Below are 9,265 nucleotides of genomic sequence, written 5' to 3'. Positions count from 1 at the left end.
GATATGACCAGTCTTTAAGAAATTGAAACATGTGGTTTGGCTCAACCATTTGCTGTAGTTCGCTCTAAAATGTGTCCTTATTCCTAATAGTAATGATAGCTATACCTGGTGTTGTAGTTCCAATTGTAGTGATGACCATGGTTACCTTCCCTTGCTACTTGATTTGATGTCCACATAGGCTTTGATCTGCACTCACAAGCTCTATGTCCATACTTCTTGCAATTGTAGTAGTGACCTTCAAATTTTGGTGTTCTAATAGTCCTAGTCCTACAATTATGTGCTTGATGTCCTTTCTTTTTGCACTTATGACAATAACTTGTATTCTTAGGCTTGTCATGCTGATGGGTATTCTTGCTCCTGCATACATTAGAAGTATGTCCCTTTTTACCACATAAATGACAAGTAGTTTTAGTATTCTTACCTTTGTTACTCATTTCTTCTGTAGTCGTGGATGATTCTCCTTGTTTAGTGCTGATGTATCCTAGTCCTGAAGTGTCATTACTAGCCCTTGGTGATTTCAATAGCTGCTCAAAATACTTGATAGCCTCATTAGGTTTGTTGAAGCTTTATGTAATCTCCTTCTCTCTTTTTAGGTCATTTTGCAGTTGTTCATTTTGCATCTTCAGTGTAGAGATCTCAATATCTTTGACATTTAATTTGTGCACTCATCATCTGACTCAGGGTGTCCAGTTGCATGTTTGAAATTCTTGCTAATTCTAGTGACTTTTCTTCTAGTTTTTTGGCAAGGTTTCTCTTATCTTCTTCTAGCATAGCCTTGTCTTCAATGACTCTTTTCTTCTGTTCAGTTACCTCACAAAGCATCATGGCTTGTGATTCTTGTTCAAGCTTGAGTGTTCTGATTTCTTTTGCTTGAGCTCTATTTTTCTCCATCAGGTTTGCTATTGCTGCATCAAACTCTTTGGAATATCCATTTAAAAATAGATTTGAGGTGTCAATATCCTTGTACTGTGTGTCATTCTCAGCTATGGCAATCTCTCTTCTTCTTTTTAAGGATTTCTTCAGTTCTCCTCTAGCTTCTCCCAAAGCATGGAAAGCAAGTTGTATGCCAATTGCTTGATTCTCTATGATCTTCCCAAGTTTGTAGACTTCCATTTCTAGATCTTTTCTCGAAGTTGTAAGGCTTCTCCTTGTGAGAACTCAGCTCTGATACCAATTGTTTGAATTAACAAGTGGGAAGATTTACTTCTAACAGGGAATTGGGGGGGAGGGGCGAATCAGAAGTAACTAACTTTAACCTTTTCAAATCCTTTTAACTAAAACCATTTTACATACATCTAATTCATATAATAAACATGAAAGCAAAGACATGCATGGAAATAGATAACACACAAATTTGGTAACCTAGAAACCCTCCAAAATGAGAAGGTAAAATTGTGGTGGGGATGACACCCACAAAATATCACTGCAGCAATGTGTAATTGTTCAAGGTACAATGTTTGACCACTTCCAATGGTCTGCCCTATGAAAGGCCTGTCCTGTTAAAGACTTTACACTCTGTAAAAAGTGACCTGGTTAAAGAATTTCACTACCCTACTAAAAGTAGCCCTAGTTAAAGGACTTTTGTACATTCACTTGGAATGCCACCCTGTTAAAGGATTTACAAATGGTTACTAGGCCAACCTAAGTCCATAGGATTTCCATATCTAATACAATTGCTAGAGAGTATTAGAGAGCTTTTGACCTGATAGCTTTGCAATCTTCAATTACTAATTCTAGATCCTTGTTCTACTCTTACTGATATGATCCTTGCTTAATCTAATATGTCACTCTATGAGGTTCTGATACTCTATTCTTCAACAACTAGATTTTGCTATGCTGCTTTGTTCTTCACTAAGTCTTTTACACTTTTGCACTTCATTGTATTTCACCCATACATATCCTCTCCTTCATACACATAATGGGGTTTTGTTCTCCTTTTAAAGATTTCAAAGACTTAGGGTTAGGTATGAATCTATGATCAATATTAATTCTTCATTTCCCACTCAACTCTTGTATTTTTCTTGTTGGTTGCATGCCTTCTACATTTTTCTTATTGGCTACATGTTTATTACATAGGCAATGCAAAAGATTCAATCTTATCTTCAAGATCCTTCGAGATTCATCCCATGTCGGCTCCAAAAATAGTTTACATATGAGTTTGTGAAGGCACAAAATCATATGCTGATTCTATGTTACTCGACACATACTAGTTGCTGATGCTCAATACATATAGGAAAATTGGCTCACTTGGCTCCTATAGCAATTCTGTTTCACTCGACATCTATACTTTGCTCGGCACTTGAAATTTACTTGACACCTAAAGATTGCTTGGCACCTAAAATTCTCTTGACACCTGTTGAATTCTCTAGCTCGGCATACATTGTAGCTTGGCTTCTATATTATACTCGGCATTGTCTTAAGAATTTGGTTAAGTGTGTTGACACTCAAATGTCAAAACCAATATGAGACCAACAACGATGTCATGCAAGATATTCAAACCATTAGGTGTAAGGCCCAACCCCCTCACCTACTTCTCCTTGTAGATAGCATGTAAGGCATTGTACACTCTTTTGAGCATTTGGATAATGACATAGACAACTTTAGACTATGGAGGCAAAAAATGTGTGCCTTCTATTGTGATGGTCTATCTTATAAAGAGGTCCATCAGGTCAATTACAAAAAAAGGACATTTTAAAAGATATTTAATAAACCCAAAGATGGATCTTGAGATAAGAAATAAGAAGCCTCACATATCTATTAGATTGAGCACGTATCATTGTATATCACAACACTTTTGGGAGTGGTACGCTAATCACAAGGTGCCCATGTACTTCCTTAAGAAACTATGGGCTGAGTTTGAGTTGGGTTTGAAACCCAATTATTTTGATATTGGAGCATTTTAGGGGGTTGGTGGAGGGATACTTCAATATAGGCTTGGAGCAAAGCTCAATGATAATTCGAGGAATCACAGATGTCCTCAGCCTCTTTTTCCTCTACCTGTACCAATTTTCCTAGTGCCTCTCCATCATCGAGTAGTGTCATCTGCTCTTACTTCATTGAGTGCCCTTTTGGGAAATTTAGTAGGCCAGTGAATGTAGGCGACATATATTCATCCACTTGGACACATCTATACCATTTGTGGAGGTATATGCAAAGGCCCCCAGGGTGATGCCAATGCAGCATAACATGACCATGATGTCGAGGGCACTAGTTTTGATGATGAGGCATACATTGATCATGGTGGTGTTAGTGATGAGATTGATGTTAAGTCATTTGTTGACCTTCTTTGTGGAGAGGGAGAGAGTCAGGTGCAAAAGGTACAAATTTAATTTTAAAATTTATAAAGTACATTATTATTTACTTTCTACAAATATGCATAATTGTATTAATCATATTAATGTATGTTGATTTTCAATTAATAGAGGATGGATGATATTGTTCCTTCTAGGAGATAGTATTGTATTTTTTTGAGACCTTTAGATGCTAGCATCCCTCATACGATATGCACTTTGAATTACACTGTAAATAATATACATTGGAACTCAAATTAATAAAATGTTCTCATATATTATTTTTGTCTAATTTTGTAGGGATTTTCATCTGTTACAGTGTCTGATGCTTGTATAGGTCTTGATCCATCGACCATTGAGGCATAGCCTCAAATACCTACGGTATGAACTTTTGAAGATAAATAATTTGTACAATTTTTTTGTACACATTGTTATTAACTTATCTTCAACTTTGATTCATGTATAATAATGCATTTTGGTTTTACAAACAAGAGATGGATCACACTTTTCCATATAGGCCCCAATATAGTCTATTTTGGACTCCATGTTTTGACCATTTCAGACATGTCGATGATCATCATGGCAACATATCTCTAGACACATCTCTGACATTAGCCCTACTACTTAGGTATGATATATATGTTTTTATTTCAAAAAAATGTATGTAAATTATGTACTTTGTAATTCATGTATATATAATTTTGACTCAAGGTTTATGTATCCATGATTTTAGAACTATGTCGCCATGAGTGTTGCTGGGACTACATGACTAAGCTAGATGGAGGTACATACATCATCCTTTCAGGTTAGTATTGTTATTTATACATATTTCATTATGATCTTTATCAAAATTTTAAAATTTATGTATTCTATTACAGGACCTCATCACTACCACATTTGGTAGCTTTGACAATGCACCTCCTCCTGTTATAGAGGGACACCTATCTCACATGGTATTTTTTTAAATAAGTACTAAATATTTTAATTTATTTGTAAGCTAGATTTTTAAACTCATTTCAATTAAGCTTGTACATATTGTCTTCTTAGGGTGTGACTTACGATGCCCTAGATGATGTCCCACATGATGAGATACATCATGTTACACATAATGATCCATTAGAGTCCTCTTCGTGTATAGTAAAGAGGACTGTAGATCAGATAGATTAGGTCTTTTGACATCTTTATATTGTATTTAATACACATATTTTTTTTTATTGTGATTCACTTTGTATTAGGACATTTAACTGTATATATATATATATATATATATATATATATATATAGAGAGAGAGAGAGAGAGAGAGAGAGAGAGAGAGAGAGAGAGAGAGTTCATAGATCATGTTATGACATGTTAGACCATCTTATATATTTTTAAGACTTAGATTATCATACTAGTGTATCCAATATAAATTATTATGTTATCATGTTGTAAGTATGAACTGTTTTCTTTATTGTGACATATTTTATTGATGTTATACATATTTTTTTAGTATATGGTACATGAACAATAATTTTAATAATTTTAATTAAATATAGGAACATTAATTTAAACATGTTTGAATGTAAAATCAATGGAAACATATAGGAGGTGATTACTTCAATTGACAAAGAAATTAATATCAAGTGCACACTTTTAACTTTCAAATAGAAGTGAACTCCTATATTTTACACAATTGAACTCATATATTATTAAAAAAAGTGAAGTCATAGAAATTTAAAACAAGTGAAGTTGAATATATGTAACATAATTTGAAGGACATAAAGATAAGTGAACTACTATTTTTAGATGTTAACAACATGTCTCGATTCAAAATAAAAAATTTGGTTGAACACATTTCTTCAAATGAGGTTCTGCAAAATAAAAATTTAAAAGAAAAACACAATTTGAAATGTTAATAAAAACATACATTAATAAGAGCTATTTGTATTATGTAAATATGTGTAATGTATGTACTCACTATGTCTAATTATACAAGATGTTGATGTTGGATCCACCATAAACATTTAAATTTGCATAAGTTGTACTTGAGACCTAAACAAGAGGTATATACAAGTTCTCTAATTTTCTATTGACAACACATACATACATTTAAATTATATAAGTACACACACACACACACACACACACACACACACACACACACACACACACACACACACACACACACACACACACAACACAATAAAGAGAAAACTTAGATGTGCGTATAATTGGTAAAAGCACAAACCTGTGTCACCCTTTTGTAAAGGAAAAGGCTAACAAAAATATAATTGTTCACCTTCAATGACATAAAACTAGTATAATTATTTAGAAGTTAAAAATGAAGTAAACTAATGAAATGTGTAGAAATGGATGAAGTTTAGGAATATAATTTTTAATAATTATTTGGTATAAGAATTGATATATTTTTCCTAATTTTTATAGAATTTTTTAGTTGCTAAAAATGCTAAAAATTAGGGGTCTAGTTCGCACCACAAGACTATATAGAAATAAACTTATTTCCCTTTGATCTCAGACTATGTTATAGAGAACATATATAGCTAGAACAATAAAAAATAAAAAAATGGTTTTAGACCTATATTTTCTTTTTATAATGATTTAAATTTCAACTCACCTGAAATCGATAGTTTTCATTTCCCACCACATTTTTCAAAATAAATCTATTCTAACCAGAAGAAAAATTATACATTGTAGAAGAGGACTCTCTCCTCTAAATGTCATATAATTTTAAATTTTTTTAATGAGTTTATATTTTTTTCTTTCTCAAAATCGATATATTTTTTAGTATTAAAATATGTTCTTGTAGAATTTCTTAATTACAATATACTATATCTAATTAAAACACTATTAATTCTATATGAGAATATTATTAACTTTAAGCTCTATAAATGGTGTTTATAAGTTATTAAAAACTATCATAAAGATGGGATCTTTGAGTTTCCTTGCATACAGTTCTCTATTTGAGCTTCCCTTCTATTGTTTCCACTTGTCATATTGCATTTACTGCGAGAATTTATAGGCTAGTTTATAATGGCCCTAGCTAGTGGTGATCCAATTGTTGATACTAGTGTTCACATTCCTACTTCGAAAAACTACGAAACCTCCATTGAACAAACTTCCTCACAAATTCATCCTGAAGGTTTTTTCAGGAGGTAATCCTAATATTATCTTTGCTTTGAAAGAATTTTATGCTGCTTGTGATTGGTTAGAATAACATATCTTAATAGATTATATTTTGTGGGTAGGACTCCTTCTGAAGCTATGCTTCGAGAATGGGTTAACAAGAGCTAGACTCCTCATGGAGTCTGCCTTGACACTGTGCAAAACCTTACCAATTTTTTTTTTATTTCACTTTGCCAACCTGTCATAGGTAGACATAGTTTTTAGCATTGGTCATTGGTCTGTGCATTCTTCCCTACTTGTTTTTTAAAGATGGTTGAGAGACTTCACTATCTCTGATGACAAAAAGCTTAGAGTTTCCGTGTAGGTAGAGTTCCCAGGTTTACCCTTGCCATGTTGGTCTTTTATTAGGTCCATTGCCAATACTCTTGGAGAAGTTATCACAAAGGAAAATGAGAAATTTTTCAATGCTCACCCTCATAAACATGTTTGCATTGAGGTGGATCTTTCCAAGGATTTTAAGGATTCTGTGGAAATATAGATTGGGGCTCAAACCTTCTCTCAGAGGGTGCTTTATTTGAACCTTCCTAACACCTACTATAGGTGCTGGTCATAGGAGCACAAGATTAGGGATTGCCCTTTGGTTGTGCCTAGGGTTAAACCCCTACCTAAAGAGGTTCCTTCCAAACCAACCAAAGGAAAAGAAGAAGAATGGACTACTATTGGGTGCAAGGGCAAGGCTCCCTTGGCTCCTAAATAGTCATATGTAGCTTTCGTATCAATTCCTCCTATCTCAACAAGAGCTCAAACCCCAACCAATTTAGGGGCACAAGCAGTTTTGTTAGAACCAAACCCTAGTGTTTCCCATATTTCAAACCTTGGTGTTTCATAGGGGATTAAGGTGGCCGCCAGGGCTAACACTTTGATTGTGATTCATACCCCTCTTGCTGCTTCTTCCATAGTGACTCAGAATGTGCAACATTCTCATAGTCCTCCCAGACATGTTGAGAAACCAGAGGAGAAATGAAGGGCCATCAGTCTAGAGGATTTTCCTTCTGGCTTTAACCCGGTTTCTATTTTCTTGTAGAATACTTACTCCTCTCTTGAGGATGAGGAAGATATGGAAGAATTTTCATGAATATTTTATCATGAAACATGTGAGGTCTTTTAGACCTCTCTAGAAAGTACTATGTCAAAGATACCCATCATAGACTTGGAAATTTAGATTTTCTCTATATGCAAGAAGTTAAGATCTCTGGTTTCATGCTTTCATTTGCATGTCACATTATTTGGACGGATGGCATTATGTTTTCCTCTCAACACGATGCTAGTAGAGGTGGTGTAGTTACTTTCTTGTCACCTTGTCTTTATTTTGCTATTATTTCACATGATTCTGACCCTATGCATAGAATCACTTGACATTTGCTTTCCATTAACAATCATTCTTTTGGAGTTGTTAATGTTTATGCTCCCAATGATGTTGTGGAAAGACCTCAATTGTGGGGCTAGTTGGATGACAACTTGCCTCCAGCTACTTGGGTTATGTGTGGTGACTTCAATATGGTTGAGTTGGCCTTTGAAAAAGATGGCATTTTGTCTTTTCGCTGGATAGCTGGGGAAAGGGAAGCTTGGTACTACATGCACAATAAATTGGGCCTTTTTGATTCCAATACTAACCACCACCATCATAGTGGGGTTTGGCATACTTGGTCCAACTTTTGAGTTGGCTTTGATTGCATTTTAAAATGTCTTGATCGTGCCATGATTACTGCACAATCTTTTTTCTCCTTTTCTAAAGATCGAGATTTACCTATCATTCCCTTGCTAGATGTGACATTATTTGACCACTATCCCATTTATTTTTTCATTTCATGAGAAATAGCTATCTAGAGATTTGTCAAGTCATAATTCTTCCTCAACACTTCTGTGCTGATGCATGCTTCCACTATTGCTCATGTCCTATGTGTCTAGAATTTGAAGCCACGTCTACATTCCTAGAGAGGGTGGATTCACTGGTGGAATGATTCCATTAATAGAACCACTCATTTTCTATGCATCTATGGATGGCAATTGGTAGTACTTCTACACTAAAAAAAGCTTCTGAGGCTCTTACCCTTAATCTTTTTGGCATTGATTTGCAAATTCAACTTGCCAAACTTCACCATTACAAACATGTTGTGGATAATTATACCACTCAAGGAGCCCAAATCAAAGCTCATCTCCATTGGTTGGAGGTTGGTGATAAAGCTTCAAAGGAGTTCTTTTAGGCTCTTTGAGCACACCATACCAATTTTGGGATTAAAAAAAATCAAACAAGGCACTTTTATTCTCTCTAGTCTCCTTGACATCTTGCAAGAATTTGTTCATCACTATGAGAATGTTTTTGCTTTGTAGGGAAATTTGGTTGCTCAAGAGGAAGCTCTCAAAAAGTGTATTTTTGTTACTCCAAACTTCTTAGCAGTTGAGCAATGTGCTTTTTGTGAGCAACTTCTTACCCTCTAAGACCTTAAAGAGGTAGTTTTCTCCATGGTAGATGATAAGTCCCCTGGGTGTGATGGGTTTCCTTGTGAATTTTACAAACACCTTTGGGAGTATATTGGTCCTAATCTACACAAAGTTTATCTTGAAACCTATCACTCTAAAAGCCTGGGAACTATTATCAACAAAGGAAACATTAAATTCATACCTAAAGCAAGAGATCCTAAGGATATTTGCAATTGATGACCCATTACCCTTCTTAATGTGTCTTATAAGATTATTGCCAAGGCAATTTCTCTAAAATTTCACCACCTCCTACCTTTAATTGTGCAGCCTGAGCAAACTGGCTTTATCAAGTTCATATGTATACTTGACA

This window comes from Cupressus sempervirens, chromosome 2 (assembly GCF_028749045.1).
Source record: "Cupressus sempervirens isolate cs-2001-9-10 chromosome 2, ASM2874904v1, whole genome shotgun sequence".
Taxonomy (NCBI): Eukaryota; Viridiplantae; Streptophyta; class Pinopsida; order Cupressales; family Cupressaceae; genus Cupressus; species Cupressus sempervirens.
This window is presented reverse-complemented; position numbering follows the sequence as displayed.